Genomic DNA, 17,117 nt, shown 5'->3' on the forward strand with positions numbered 1-17,117 from the left:
TGTGGTTTCTCCTCTTGTATTTCTGTGTACAAATAGAAATAAATAAGTTACATTTATTTGTTATTGGCCATGGTATGTTATTGGCTATGTTTACATCATTCTTTGATTATTAAAATGTACACAGATCTTTTTTCATGGGTGTTGAGACTAGATCTAGTCTCTTAGTTTTCCCCTCAAAGTGCACCAGATTGATGCATGTTAGTGGGGGCAGTACATTGGTCAGAGCCTCATCTTTGCACAGGACCAGACGGTTCTGAGCTCCCCCTCTTCGTCATTCAACCCAAGCCCGGCACATTAGGTGCACTAAATACCTTATGCCACACCCATGTGATAATTGCCGAAAATAACAAGTGTTAATAAATAATGAGAATAATCAAAACAATAAACACAGGAAAACTAGGCATTTTGGCTCCTATGAACAGAATACTCAATAGAAGTGTCCTTTGTACTGTAGATATGTACATAGACTTGCTACCGTTTATTGACCTACCTACCTACCTACCTACCTACCTACCTACCTACCTACCTACCTACCTAGGAGGTGTGGAGTTTGAAAGACAGGGGCATTTACTTGGTCTATCAAAATATGCTAATTTGTTGCATGATGGGAAATGAAAGATCTTTTACAATCCTCAACTTTGTGCAAATCAAGCGATTCTCTAGAGTTTCCCTTTAAAGTTCTGCTCTCTTCTATTATCTTAATTCACTTTCACACAAAAATAATGAGTTTTGTTGATTTTGGCCACTGTGAGTTTATAGTAAGTTGTTCTGAAACTGATGAACTGTGTTTACTGCAAAACTTGAAAATGATGTTTACGTTTCTGGGGACATTTCCATAAATTAGCCAATAAACTAATTTTGGGAAATGTAATACAGAGAGTTGTTCAAAGAAAGCTTGACTTCATCAAGGCTGCCCCCACACTCGATGATTTATCATGCATAGAAGCCTAGATTCCTCTGTAGTGAATGAATAAAGCACCACGTTTGAATTATTAAAGAGACCTGTGTGTCTTAGCTGAATGGCTGCTTAGGAAGTCGGGTGAATAAATATCCTCATCACGCTTTCCCGTCTCCATTCTTGGATTCTTCCTCTGTTTTATTCCTAGCGGGTTTCAGCAACAAACACGAGGCCGGCGACACTCGGAGACGCCAAGAGGAAGAGCAGGATTCCATGAATCAGGACAAACACAGATGAATTAAACATCAGAGCAGCTTCCACTTTTTAATTCCCGCCATCACCATCTCCCAGTGTTTGGTTCTCTGAAAAACAGACAATCAAACAGAGACAGGACACACACAAGGGCCTGACTGTACTGAACACACACAGTCAGAAGAAACCAACAAGGACATCAAACAGGAAGTGAGCTGGCCACTGTCACAGGAGTGAGATGTGGGAAATACATAAAAGGCGGCATATGAATGAATGAAGTCTTTTTTCTACACAGAGTGAAAAAAGTCACAGAAATCTTTAAAAAGACACAGAAAACGATTTGAGGTCATGATTAGATCCATTTTTCATTTAAAAAGATTACAGTCATAACAAGAGTTATTACTTCCCCACTTTTAAAAAAGATACATAAGGAAATATGGATAAAGATAAATCATTGATTCACTTTGACTTTTGTAGCATATTTTCATCACATTAAACAAATAAAGATTTCATTTGCAGCAGTTTTTAGGATATGAATCGATAAAAAGTCCCAGGTTTGCTTTAGCGGTCCATCTGTGGCTTTCATGTGCAGCGTCTACCTTCCTTCATTCATCATAATTGTTGGAGTTATTACACAAACACAAAAGATTAAACAAACAAAACAACGTGACATCATTTTTTTTCTTTTATCAAATTGATTAAAGGCATCTACATAACACAAATGGCCATAACTAGATTCTATGACTGAATATCAAAATAAATCACTTTCCTTCATTTGTAGAGCAAAACCCAATTCGCCTATTCACAGATTTGTAAAAAAAACAAACAAAGCGATAAAACATTTCCATCAAATATACAGCACTGTTCCTTCATCAGAAAATACAATATAAATCTACTTTAGTGGTTTAGCGGCTGCTCTCAAAGTCTTAGAAATGCATTCGGCTTCTTTTCTTTCTCTTTTTATTGCTTTCACCCTCTAACTAAATGTCAGTTTAGTGAGTGTTTATTCATTATCTGTGATGAGTGACACACTTTCTTATCACCTCCTTTAAACATCCTTATTGTCGCTTCAAATACAAGTCAGATTCAGGAGACACACAGACACAATTCTTTTTTTAGTTTTAAGTCCATGAAAACACAACATGAACGGAGCATTTCTGACAAAGTTGGAAATGTTTTGGTTATTTTCAATGGGATATTTGTGGTTCACACTGGTTTCAAATGCACTTAGTTGAGAAAAAAAGCAACAAATGTACATTCCATCAACATCATTTGAGTCAAATCAACAACATTGTTAATTAAATGTGATCACATCAGAGTATTTGACCAGTAAAATCTTTATAAATAACACTTAAGGGCGTTGTTTCAAACTAGCGATAACCACCTAATAGTATCAGAAATGCAAAAATAATTTGAAGTATGTTTTCAGGGGCTTCGAGAAAACTTCAATTAGTACAACACAACTGAAGCCTAAAATAAAAAAAGTCCTATTTTTTAGGGTGACACATTAAGTTTTGGTCTATATTTGGGTAATTACAATCACCACTTTAGTAAAGGTCTCTACTTCTGGTCTTTTTGCTTTCCACTCTCTAGTCCCACAGATATTTAAGGGCCAGTTCATTTAACACATTTTCCCACGAAGGTGTCATCTAGCAATGCAAATGGTTTCATTTAGGAAACATCTGCCACCCCGATATGGTGGAGATAGATTTAGTTTGTGCTCATAAAAGCACTCGAACATGACATTTGGAAACTCAGCAGAGCGATTCAACAAAAGGCCCTCTGTACAATCTACATAATGTTTTTTCTATTAAGACTTAAGATAAAATGTATTGAACTGTCTACAAAAAGGTTGAAAGAATTCGGAAATGATTTTGTGTAATTTGGTTGAGCTCGTAGCTGTTTTGTTACAGCTTTAAATAAATGGGGACACTTGTGGTATGTAAGACGGAGTCAGAGAGACAACGTTTCCTTTCTCTTTCTGCCACATTCCTCTCATTCTGCTGGCCCAAACTACAGCTGGCTCTGTGTCCCTCTCACTGTCTTCTGGGAATGTTCACCCTTTATTTTTGAAGTCAGGAAATCCTTACGAGGACACAGCGGTCACTCACAGAGGCCACTTGAGGATCTCACAGAAAAAACAGGATTTTTTTTAGGGTTTGAAATGTGCAATTTGTATCCTTGTGTGAAGTGTAATAAAAACACACTAATGCTCGGATAATAGTGTTGATATAATACAGAATGTCTCTAAGACAGCTTCTGCAACAGCCACACATTGATTCAGTAGAAGCAGATAACGCAGCAGCAGGTTATTTAGTGTTCATATCAGCTCACCTTTAAGCAGCTGAACACCTGACTCAGTCTCTGGTGAGTCAGAAAAGTCCGAAAATCAAAAACAAGCCAGTGAATCGCTATTAAATATTTGAAACGCTCTGACTTTGGTTTACATTTTTCCATAACATTAAGGAGAAGATTATATATTCCTCATGAATTATTGCTTCCTTTCAACTCAAAACAATCTGACAAAACAAGATCGAGCCGCTAATTCTTTTGTCTTTGGTCTGTCACTCTGTGATTAAGCACACCTTTCATCTCTCTCTGTTGACAGCTCATTATCTTCTCGGGCTCTTTAGCTGGAAAACAACTTCTCAGCAGCACATCCTTTCATCCAGACTCTGTCAGGTTTCGGGGTGTAATAAGATTCTACTTTCAGTTCATAAAATAAAAAAATGTCAGCAGTAATGAAGCCTGAAAGTCATTCTCATTTTGGACCAGAGATGCGCTCATTTAAATTCTCTCAATCTGGTCCCACAAATTGCTCAATTTTGTTTCTACCAATATTTGCTCAGGACATATTAGTTCATATTGACTGGGGTCCAGGGCAAAGCTGCCTCATTTGTTATTGCAATATGCCAGCACCACATAATACCAACAGTCTTTTAAATGTAGTATTGGTTTCCTCCGTTCTGAAACTCAGTTTGCTGCTGCCAGGAAACACTGTTTAATCCAGATCCAGCAAAGAGCAATACATGTCCTTTCAAAAATCCTAACTCTTACAAATCTAGCATGGTTTTGGCACTGTTTCTTATTTTACCTGCTTGTTTTTCTTTTTAAAATTACTATCCCAGATTTCTTAAATATAAATAAATCAAAACAGAGGTGACCTATTGATTGGGATGCAGGTCAATAATCTTACTTTAAAAAATAAAAAGAGGTCATTTTCAGGATCACAATCTGTGCCAGAGGCCAGTGTAGGAGGGGAATTATGTATACCTCCTTCTGGACCAATAGGGGGATACATTACTTAATATGAATGAAGCTACAGTACGGGTCAAAAGTCTTCCAGTCCTGACACAATCTGAGAAACTGCTGCAAGACATTTTGTACCGAATGAACTGAAAGTGAAGCCCCCCCCCCCCCCCAAACCTCTCCATCTTTAACACGTCCGCACTCCATCTTGTTTCCCTCTTTGTGTATTCAGTTTTCATGCTGGAAATGACACTGACGAAAAATCTGCTATAACTTATATTTATATTGAAGGTAAAAGATATTGCTTTATATATATTGTAATTGGTTTCATAGTAGAAGCTTATGTAGGATATGGACTTACAGTGTGACCATTATGAAGCAAATATCCCTTTTAAAATGAATGGCATGATACTATATTAACTTAATACATTCTTTAAAAGTAATAATCTTTGTCAGAATTGAGTAGTTTTTACTTATTCCGCCCATTAAAAGGGATATTTCATTTCTTCAATTAAATTCATTATCTGATATTTCTTCATAACTAAAGCAGAGGTTACATGATATAAAACTTTGGAAGTGTTAAAACACTAAATGAAAAAAGGAATCCTTAATATATGTGTGTTTTATAGTTTGAAATGTTAAATGATGTAATCCCTCTGCATGAAGCTTGCAGTGTCTTGGTAAAAAGTTCCTAAAGATCCGGGCCATGTCCTGATTCCTGGAAGTGTTCCCTTTCCCTAAAGCAAACCCTGGAGCAGGAAGTATTTCAAAGTGGCAGTGAATGTTTGATCAGTACTCCATCAGTCCGTTTGAATTACCTCTTTAGTTGGAATGAAGAGCAGAAACTTTTTGAGACGTACTGATCTGGAATCTGGCTTGTTACTCAAACGACAGCAGGTCTGGGTGGGGCTCCAGGTCTTCAGCCCCTTTACTGCAGGGGGCGCCGTTCCCCAGCAGGATGTCTTCGCCCAGGCTGATGCGGCAGGAGGTCTTCCCCGTAGGGGTGGAGGCCAGACGGGACTCGGGCCCCGACGCTTTCTGCCAGACGTCGCAGGGCTTGGCTCTGGGCTCCACCATCGGGGGGTCTTTGTTGATGAGGTCCGGCACAGAGAGCTGGGGCTGATGTTCCTCCTCGCCTCCGTCACTGCTCCCGTTCTCCACCTCGTTTTCTCCTCCACCTGTGACTCCATGGACTTTTCCGTTGCTCCCCGTCTTCTCCCAGCGATCAGCATTCTTCTCTGCGGGGCCCAGGGGGGTCTCCTCTGACCCCTCGTCCTCCTTTTGCTCCTCACTGCTCCTCGGCTCCTCTGGGCCGATGAGGGGCGACTTCTCGGGAGAGGAGAGGAAGGAGGAAGAGTCAGCGGGGTCCGGGGAGGAGACCACGGGGTCAGAGGAGATCATCATGTCCTGGGTCTTCAGAGCCCGGGGCAGACGCTTCTTCCCCGTCGGGGGTGGTGGGTCCAGCCGGGGGAAGGAGTCGAAGGAAGAGATGTGACTGGGGGAGAGAATTGATACAGAGATATTAACAGACAGTAAAAAACATTATTGAGCATCAAAGTGATCCAGAGAAGCAAGGGGCCAGTTGAATAAAGCCTAAGTGGGATTTGACTCAGATGACCTGGGCTCGAGACAGACAAAGTCACACATTTGAAGACTTTAGACTTGGTTTGAGAAAAATCATAAAAGACCATGCAACTGAACTTGGACTTCTAATGGCTCGACTACACTTGGCCTTTTTGAAAAATATTTGATTACTTCCACCAAGATAATTTCTACCAAGATAACTTCTACCAAGCCCAAATATGAAAAATCTAACTTAACTTAAGGCTTGGGATCTGACTTTGAAAATGTTTTGCTAGTCATGTTGATTATTTTCTTAATTTCATTCAGAATGTGTGTCTGGTCTGCAGTGTAGTCGTATTTTTGAGCATGTAATTAACATCCTCAAGAAGAAATGATGGGATGAATGAGGTCATGCTGTAAAGATGCTCTTACATGTTCTGGGCTTGAAAACGCCACATATTTATTTCCACGCATTCTGGTTTTAAATCTGTTTTTAAATCCTTTTAAAACAGATTTACCCACCCAGTAAAAATTCAATGTATTTAAAGAGCTGCTCAAAAATCACTTCTACTCGAATTATTTTTATTAGGAGAGACAAAAGAAAAATACTTCTGGAACAAATCCTTAAATATGATATGCAAAACAACCTGGATGAGTGTGTGCATGTGAGCAGGGAATGCATACACAGTTAAAGGCATTACCATTTTGACCGAGTAAGAAGCTGAATACTTCAGAGTTATTGAACTTCAGACGTCTCACAGGTGCCTTTGTTGTCATTATTCATTCTATAACCCCATTTCAGTGGAAACATAATAAATCCTTTGCCTTTCCTGCCTTATTTACAGTTATAGACTCTTCTGTCAGTAAAGGGTCATTTCATATTTTAACAGAAAATATGTCTTTCAGTGGTTTAATCAAAATAATTGAATGCATAGCCTTGGAAGCTTTTGTGACTTTTTTTACAAATGTATCCACAAAAAGAAATACATACAGTACAATAGGAGCAAAAAATTACCTTTTATAAGGTCTAATAAAAAATAAAACTGTCTTAACGAGTCTGTAAACTACTTTGTGATTGTCTTCAAGATTAAAGTTTAAATTAAGTTTGAGAAGTTTAATCTGACCAACAATAAGTACTTTCCTCCACACCAATATAAAGGAGAAATATGTGTGTGTGTTTACCTGTTTGCAGTGGTCTGATTGAGTTGCTCCATACAGCTCCACACCACATCAACGTTCTTGTTGACCTCTGTGACCCCAATGTCCCCTAGGTGGCTGGACTCCTTTCTTCTTAACAAGTCATTGACCTGAGAGAAAGAAAGAAAAGGAAGGGCCAAAGATTGACAAACAGACAGAAAAAAGACAGAGAGGAAGAAGAAAGAAAGTCAGAAAAGACAAAAAGTACTCAAATGAACTCCACTGGTACAGCAATAAAGACATTACATGTACTCTATGACCCAAATATCAAGCGTTTAAAGAATACATGAGGTGTAAAGAAGTGAATCCTTGGGCTGAGCTCACCTTTGCCCCGACAGCCTTGCCCAGGTTAATGGCATTCTTAAGCCTCTGCTGTCCTCCGGAGGAAGGAGAGTCGACAGAGCTGGACCCCAGGTTGTGGCTAGCTGATGCTGGGGGGCGGCGGGCCGAGGGGGGGGCCGGGCCTGGACGTCTGAGGACTCTGCTGCTGGGCAACGGAGTTCTCAAACATACTTTGGTCAACTGGAAGGAGAGAAGGAAGACGGATAGATTAATTCCCAGCAGGAGTTAAGAGATGATGTGTATCTGCATTAACAGCACATGCTGCAGACCCTCGAGCACTTGACAATACAAATGGGATGTTTGCTTTGAAATTGAGATAACAAACTCAGTTCTTGAAGGGCAGTGAGAGAAACACTCCACTGAAAATGCAGATGATTGGTCACTTTTCAAAATGTTAAAAGTCACCCCTTGAAACTAGAGGGGCGCAAGTACTTGATGTGCAAGTGGTACAATTTTGGTGGAGTATTCCAGGGACCACCTCATGTTACTCTGTTGTCACTGTGCAGCTTTGCACCAAATAAACTGACGTTGCATCATCACAGCAGTTTCAAGGACATTTCGTGAGAAGACATGAAACATAGGAGGGCCACACAGTAACAAGGTATGTAATGATCAAAGACAAATATTTAAAAATAAATAAAGAAAACTGCAATGACATGCACAAAAAAATACAACAAATGAAAAGGAAGTGGACCAAAATGCAGGATCAGGAACATAAAAGGTGAACTCAGGTGGTTTTCATTCCACTTCAGACAGATGATCTTACCTCATGGAGAGAAACGTTTCTCGGAAAGCATTTAATGAAACATAGAATTATCAGATTTGAGAACAATCTACTCTTAAAGATGCATATTATTGAGCTTTTACTGCTTAACATGCTGCTGATTCATGTCTTCTACAAGAGGACAAGTCAGGAGAGCTAATAGGTAGGAGTGCAGCCTTGGCTTGCTTACACCTATCTGAAAGGGACATTGTCTTGGACAGATAAATGGAGAGAAAATATCCCCATTTGGAATCAGATAGAGCGTCAAACTCGGGCGGAACAGCTAACCTTGACTTCACTTTGCACACTCAAGCATTTTACTACACTTACTGTACCAATCAAGAGATCTACCAAAGCACATTAGCCAGGGGCCAGAGAAAATGTGAACTGATATTATGAATCAGCGCGATACAGAGGGCATTCAGGGTAACATCAAAGACACACAGAGAGAGAAGAAGAAGAACAGATAGCAAAATAAACATTTCCTTCACAGCATGCATGCAGTTATAAGAGTCATCAAAGCAATTGGAACAGCAAAGAGCTGCAAGGTGTAACATAGTGGATCTTGCAATTCATTTCATTATACTGTATAGTAGATTGTGTTCTGATATCTGTTTGCATTTGTGATTGTGTCTTATAATGCCCTCCCACTACCTCAATGCAGCAGCTTATTTGTAGCAGTACTTACCATCCCCTAGGTTGAAATATTTGCCTGCCTTATATCTCCTATTTTCCGTCTATTACTATTAAATATGGGGCTATGTGTGCACTTTGTTGTGATCTAGATGGGCATTAGCAATTGATGGATGAATGTTTTTCTTTATTGTTGTTTTGCTGTGATTTAAAATGGCAGACACTGTGATGTTCAAGGCAAATTTCCCACTGGGATAATAAAGTCTATCTTACACGGATGTATGCATGAACATGACCTTAGTGCAATTTGAATACTGGGAAGTAGAACTGCATTTTACAAATGCCAACTGCATTAGTGTGGAGGTAAGAATAATACATCCATTAGTTGGACGTCAAAATACTGCATAAAAGGTTACAAATATAATAGGGTAGCTATAGGAGTGGAAAATGGAAATGAATATGAAATCCTCTTTAATCATCAAAGCATGGGAATATACACAGCACCGACCAACAGAAAAGTTTAGATTTTGCGATCTGGCACCTTGCTCAAGGGCACCTCGGCAAAGAGAGGAAATGGCACCTTTCAAATACACTGAACAACTAGCAAACGTAGGTTGGCATATTAGCTGGCAAGCTAACTGTGTTGATTAGATAGATACACACTCCTACCACAACTACTACTGACGAATCTAAAACAACTAAGTTTCTCTAATATTTTGTGATTTGCATTTGATTTCGTCCAGCCAGATGTGTCCGCGTATCTGGCGGACAACACACACGGGATGACCCACTCTGATGCCTCGTCCTAAAAAGCCCCGGCAGCCGCTTACAAAGCTGCGACAGGCAAGATGCCGAAAACGCCTATAAGGGGAGGAATGGATGATATACAGTGTTTATATGTATATTTACGCATGTTCATTTTGTACATTTCTAAAAATAAAGTTTGATGGAAATACTTAGTAGGCCTATCCTTTCTTCCCTGAATTATTTGCTCCTATAACATATCATTCATATGTGATTCTATAATTTAGGGTGCATTTCACATCAACAAAACAGTACAAAGAAAGTGTTCTTTCTCAATAGAACAATCAGTGGTTCAAGTTAGTATATTCCTCAGTGTAACATATCCACTGGTTGCAAAGCTTAAACATTTTTTTATTTTATTTTATATAAATGTAATAACTGTTACTACAGTTATTACAGTACTGGGTAACTTAGTTGACAGGTAACCTAGTTGACAATTTCCCTATTTTGACCCATCATTTCAATGGTAGGCCTTGCTTGGATGACCACATGTCATTTTCTTGAACAGGTTAACATCACATTTGAACATATAATTGAATTAAAATCATTAAACAATTGTAAACCATAACAATGTACGTAACATTGTTGATGGTCAATGAATATACTCATTGACAATGTGCTATTATACATAAAATATTGTAAAAAATTAGAGGACAATCACCACAGTGTGTTCAAAATGTCTGCCAAAGAGGAACATGGCATCATGTGATGCTGGTGACATGGTATTGGGACAAACCATTTTTGAGTTAAATGGGGAAGTTCTGTTAGTAACATAGTTGACAGAACTTTTGCGGACATTCATATATTAAGATATTTAAATTATTTAAAGGAGGAAATCAATTAAAAATATGTTATTATTCTTTAGTATTTAGACTTTTGAAATAAATGAATACTTTTTTTAATTTACTTTAATGGTTTTTATTCATTATTTTGAAACCAAGACACCCTCAACTGAAAAACGGACAGAGCAAAAACTGACAATTTAAGAACATCATGACACATTTCAAGGTAAATAAAGCATAGGATGCACATAATGTTTGTGTGATATTATAACATGCTTTCCAATAATAGGCAAAATATGATATTTTTGAAGAAAATAGTTGGAATAATTATAATTATCATCAATGGACATCAATGGACATGGAATGTACCCTAAATTGTAGAATCACTCATTATAGCAAACCATGATTTGATTTCTCATCAAACAGTAGTAGTTTATTACAGGTAAAAATAACTTACTCTTCTATAACAACAGTTGTAGGTACAGTTCGGTTAGTTAGTGTATAAAATATACGGCTGTACCGAGGCCATTATAAGACTGTTGTTCCGCTGAGAGCGAGCCGAAAAAAGCACTGTTAGACATGGGCGGAGCCTCTCTGGTGGTTGACTAATCAGAACAGAGTGGCCGAGCTGACCAATCGGAGCACACTAGGCTCACAGGGAGGGGGGGGGCAAGAGCTCCAACGAGCCGTTTAGTGGAGAGAGTGAATACTGCTGAATACACATACTTTACAGAGATGCTGTATGCGAAACCAATGTGAGTTTGGAAAATTGCACAGTATAAATCTATTTTAGTATACCTCAACAATGTAATTATGATCAGTGGAAATGGCCATGACACCTCTCCTTTAAGTGCTTTGACAAAAAATACATTTCATCTGTGGAAGTAATACTGTAAAAAGCACGACCAATCATTTTAGCCGGCCCGGCTAAAATAACTGGATGGCCTACCTGCCTGTCAGCCTTCCATCTGTGCACAAACTTATCTTGTGCCCTCATTGGTCATGTGCGCGTTCGTGTGTGTTGGAGGAGGGGCTCTATAAGGAAGTGGCAGATTTTCTCCGGTTGTGGCTGCGTTTCACTTCTCTTATTTTTCATTTCCTCGCTCCTCGGTCTCGGTATCACCGGAAGTTGATTTGTCTGCGCCATCTTGAGTAGCGTCCCACTCATGGATGTATAATAAGAACTGGATACAGCGTGGGAGGCGGGGCCTCATTCATTGCTATGAGAGTTGCTCATTCGCGCATGATGATAAAATGGCCCAACTTTTGAGAGAGCGAAACGTCACAGATTACCCGGCATGCCTGAGAAGTACCCGTATGTGCGCTCATAGCGCATGCGCAACTTTAACCATGCCCCCCAAAATGCTCGTTCACATCAAGCACGTCAATTTGCGTACACGTACAGTAACAGCACCGCACGTTCATGACAGCATGGTAATGGTTTGTTATTATGATAGATTTGATATTAACGAGGCGGCAGTTAGCAGCTAGCGGTTAGCTAGTAATTATGCTAATTTACACATCAATCGTTATGTACTTTTATATTACGCTGTAACAGGATCTAGTGATATCCAAGCAACAGAGCTTCATTTAGCATGAAATAATTATTGCACTGTGTACACATATATATATATATATATATATATATATATATATATATATATATACAGTGCAATAAGCTTCTTAGTGCAATAAGAAGCTACAGGGACGTTAATCTACGTCGGTAATATTAACTTTATTTAATACAACATTTACGGTACAAGATTTAATCATACAGCCCATGTAGTATAATATTTTACAAATGATGAATTACAGCAAACATGTGCAATATATCCATTAGTACAGCTCCGTGGGCTGGCAGTAAGGCGATATGGGTCCGTTCTTATTGTGCATCCATGGGTAAAGATAAACGCATGTAGTGCTGAACACGTAACATGAACGTGCCGGGTGGCGCGGTCCCGTGGGTTAGATGCGCGTTCATAATGCAGAGGGAAATAACTCACAGAATAACGTTATTAGCACATTTTTACAACTTGAGGAACGAATGTTTTTAATAAGGGCTATACAAGTGTTCATACTGGGTAGTTTATTTAGTTTAAAAAAAATTATCCAACGATTTACAGACCACTCTTTCCCCATGTAAGTCAATGGGAAAAAGTGTTTCCGGGCCTGGCAACCAAAAGGAAGTGTAGTACCGCTGTTTGGCCAGCACGAATATTTTCATCTGAGTCCCGCGCACTTCCTGGGGGCTTGGTCCCACTGGCCTTATTTTTGACGGAGGACCGAGGATCGAGGAGCGAGGAGCGATAATGGAGGAGCTATAATCGAGGAACCACCAGACCATGGGTGTTTCTCAATCGCGAGTACGCTTGCTTGGTAGCACATGTCTGCCGAGCATCTTGCTTCAGAAGCGAGTCAAGAATACTTCCTGGCATTCGGAAAACGAAGTGTGGAACACGCTAGCAAGTGTGCAGGTGTGCGTCATATGAGAGGCCCCGCCTTACATCTTCCGCCACAGATTTGGGAGAAATTGGTCCGTGCGCAAAGCATTGTGGGGATTTTAAGACCGCGAAGTCTACTCATGTGCAGACTCGATATTTCTCCAAACGGAGTACGCCGGGCTCGGTAGATTTCCAAGTATGCTGGAGATTGGAACAGTACTTCGGCGGCACTCGATGACGTAGTATGCTTGAAATAGTGGCTCTGAAGCAGCTTTACTCGCGATTGAGAAACACCCCATCCTTCGATGAAATCCTCAGACACTCGCCCCGCCCCCTTACTGTGTATCGCTCACTGATTGGACGATGCAGCGCATGCACTGATCTGTTGCTTCTTGACATGAGAGCAGATTCCCAGCGGAGTGAAGAAAATACATGAACCTCACGGGAGTCACTCCTCAGTTCATGCAGTGTTTTGTTTCAATTAATGTATCATTTAGTTACAAATATGTGATATATCTGAACAACAAAGTGGTCAAAAATCATTTTATTCATTTTTTGGAAACATTTTCATGATCGCTTTTTTCGTTTTACATTTTCATTTATTGTAATTTCCATTCAGTCAGTCATTAAGTGATATTTAAAATGTTAATTTGCTACATATCCACACAAACAAACAAAGTGTGCAATCCAATGAATGTTAATATAACTGGGTTTTGATAGATAACATATCTCTTTTGCTTCTCTCAATTATTTTTATTTATATTGAGCACTCTAATCAATATGACGAAGGTATGTTTTAACCGTTTGTTTTTTAGTTCTAATTGAAACAAAAACAAAAACAGAAACGGGTCGTTTTTTTGTTTTTCAATTTTGCCCCAAAACGGAAAAACGGAAATTCAGCTCGTTTTTTCGTTTTTCTGTTCTTACTGTTAAAACAAGTATACCACTCAATGTTTCGTTTCCATAGGTGGGTGTGTCTCCAGTGCCTCCTTGCTTCTGATTGGCTAGTTTGCCCTATGCTTGCGCTGTACTCTTCAAAATAAAGGTTCTAACTCTTTGCCTTCACACAGTGCAAAAATGACAAGCTTCTGCTATCTTTGATGAGCGATAACATTATTTTTGGCCATACGTTTTTCATAAGACTGATGAAGTTGGAATCAGTTGTAGTTACAACTATCCCAAATACTATGAAATACTTTTACTGTGTACTTCTTGATACTCTCCTGTCAAAGTCCCCTCCATGGTACAACAATGCCTGTCTTGCTGCTATATGTGACGAGCAATACAAATACTTTTAAGTTCAAAGACTGATCATTTTGGACTCAGTAGTTAGACTACTAGCGCAAAGACTATAAAATACTTTTATTTTGTACTTTCAGAGAAATCCTCTGTCAAATTGTCCACCCTGAATACCCCATGCAGATGCTCCTGTTGTCTGTCAAACACAAGCAGAAACATTACTTTCCAAAAATGGAAAGTTATCTTGGTCCCGCTCCCCACGTGAAAAACAGGGTACGTTTAGTGCTGCTAATGTAATGAAAATGGCTAGTAGTGTTTTATTTAAATGGATATTTAGATAGTCAACTAAGAAACATAAAGTACTTGAAACGTACATTTTGGTAACAATTTTGAATATGATCATTTTCTTGAGCTTTAAACTCCTGGGGTCAAAATGACCACCAAGGATAGAGGGTGTAAAGCAAATGTGAAGATAAAGGAGGGTTAAGAATACATTATATAGCAGTTTTTTGTTTTACAATATCCTAAAGTCTATTTTTAACACACTATTGAGTTGGCTTTTTCATTACATTTAAAATATAAATTGTACCTAAAATAATACGGAGTGAGCAGGGTATATATATTCACACCATATGCAATCATAGGATATTTTTAGTTCGAAAGATATTTGTCCAAATTGACTACAAAATAGTACAAATGCAAAACATAAAAAAAGAAAATGTTTGGTGAGTGAAGTCCAAAGCCGTATTATAGATTATTTGATTGTGTAATTACAAGGTGAGAGAAAATAAATCCACATTGTCCTAGTAAACTTGTATTTTTCAATTTGTTAGTACATTTTTCTCAGAAAAAACTTTTCTAAATTAAAGTAAATTATTTAAAAAGGTTGAATAGTTGAAATTGAACGTAAACTGTGTCAAACACCACTCCTGAAATTGACTTTAGTTGAAGTTTATTATAATATTGATATTATATAAAGATCTATATATATAACATTGATTAAGCCTTACGGGCAGGGTTCGAGTTATAAACTGAGCTCTATGGGGGTCTTTAAAACTAACGCATGCGCGCACGCACGCACGCACGCACATACACACACACACACACACACAGCAGCAGCCCTCTACTTGCTACAAACTTAAATATGAAAAGGTTCAACTACGCACACACATCATCTCGGCTCGCGCAGCACGCTCACAGGCATAGATTGCGCAATAATGTATTGCGCACCTTGGAGGTGCAATGCAGGCATATTGTCATTCAAGAGCAGTGGCGGCGCCAGGGTATGGCTGGGGTAGGCTACAGCCATACCAAGAAATGGCTTAGCCCCACCTTAGCCCCACCATGAAAAGTGATGCAAATTCAATTAAATAATAAGCGAAATGCTAAATGTTGAGAACACGGATTGCGAAAATATACGGGTCGTGTCCACAGCACACAAACTGATCCTGCTGTAACAACGGCCCAATCCCAAACCACTCCCTCGACCCTACCCCACCGTGACGGAGTGAACTCCGTCTGTAGCCACACTCGCAGCTGAACGAGGCTCCCTCCTGTCAGATGGAGGGAGTAAATACAGCGGCAAGCTTTGGGACAAACTCCCCTCTCTCCGGCAGAAACAGGAAATGCCGTAACTGTATGTAACAACGGTTTCAAATCAGCATCTCTTAGACAAAAAATGTAAATTAAGAACTCAAATAAAACTCCAAACATCTTTCATTGTGTTACTTTTTTGTAAAGCTCTTTTAGTTTTAAACCTGATGTTTATAAGCTTCTTAGTTTTTGCAACAGTCTGTAAATATACACAACTTTATAATAAAATGCACACATTGACCTTTTTCTAGACTAAACACAGGTATGATCCTAAGTTAAAAAAATATGAGGTTATCATGAGGTTGTTAACATCGCAATTTATCAGTGGATGTTTGCTGGAACTACTTGTAAACAGCGTGTTTCCTGACGGACACACACAGCGTGACTCCGGTCAGGTAGAGACCAGTCTCAAGTCAGCACCGATGCAGACTCGCTGTTTGAGGGCTTGATAGCCCACTCCCCCTCCACACCTCTCCACACTCGTTGGTTTGGAACAGCACTTAATGTGGCGGACCCTCCGCGCGAAAGCGCAAACGGAGGGGTAGTGTGTAGGGGTAGGGTGTAGGGGGCGGTTTGGGATTGGGCCAACAAGTGCACGTTACTGATGCAATATGGTTGAGACCATTCGGGTTTATGCTATAAGAGGGGTGCAAGGAATAGTCTAAGTAGTGGGGGAGTTTTATACACTAAAGGTGTGGAAATTCTCTGGCGTTATAATATCAGCGCGGCCGCGGTCAGATCAAAATGCCTCCGAATGCAATTTGAATAGACCTACAGCCAATCAGAGCAACGCAACGTTGGATCTGCGTCATGCCTTATTGATTGAGATCAATCGAAACCGCCATTCAGTATCCCCATTGGATCTTCAACGTGTACTATCATACGTCACGTTCACAGTGATCCCTTTTTATTTACTACAAGACAAATGTGCCGTTTTATTTCATACAGTTCCATTTTGATTGAGACAGGGAAATAATCTAAACCTCACGCGTGGCGTTTCACTGTCAAGGGGGGCGATATAGTGTGTATGTAATTACATTGCAAATACTGACTTGAGCACCACCACTGTATGGGTTAGCCCTACCATAGATTACCCAACAAAAATGCTCTGGCGCCGCCACTGTTCAAGAGATGCGTAGTTCTTTTGGAAAACATGTTTTTCTTTTAGCCTATTTACCTCGTTAATGTAAATAATACTCATTACATTGACACATGCATTATTTGTGATTAAAATAATGGTTGTTGGTAATGTATTAGCGACCCCCACAGATGTATGATTTCACTGCGTCCGTGGGAGCTCATACCCCTCCTTATGGGAGCTCAGCTCCCATTGGCTCCCACATAACTCGAACCCTGCTTAC

The 17,117-nt window shown here is 39.5% G+C and overlaps 1 pseudogene; it reads right to left on the reverse strand.

The window, feature by feature from the left end:
- Positions 1-2,931: 2,931 nt before the first annotated feature.
- On the reverse strand, positions 2,932-8,183 carry LOC117497362 (annotated as a pseudogene).
- Between the last annotated feature and the right edge of the window lie 8,934 nt (positions 8,184-17,117).

Source organism: Trematomus bernacchii, unplaced genomic scaffold (genome assembly GCF_902827165.1).
Source record: "Trematomus bernacchii unplaced genomic scaffold, fTreBer1.1, whole genome shotgun sequence".
NCBI lineage: Eukaryota > Metazoa > Chordata > Actinopteri > Perciformes > Nototheniidae > Trematomus > Trematomus bernacchii.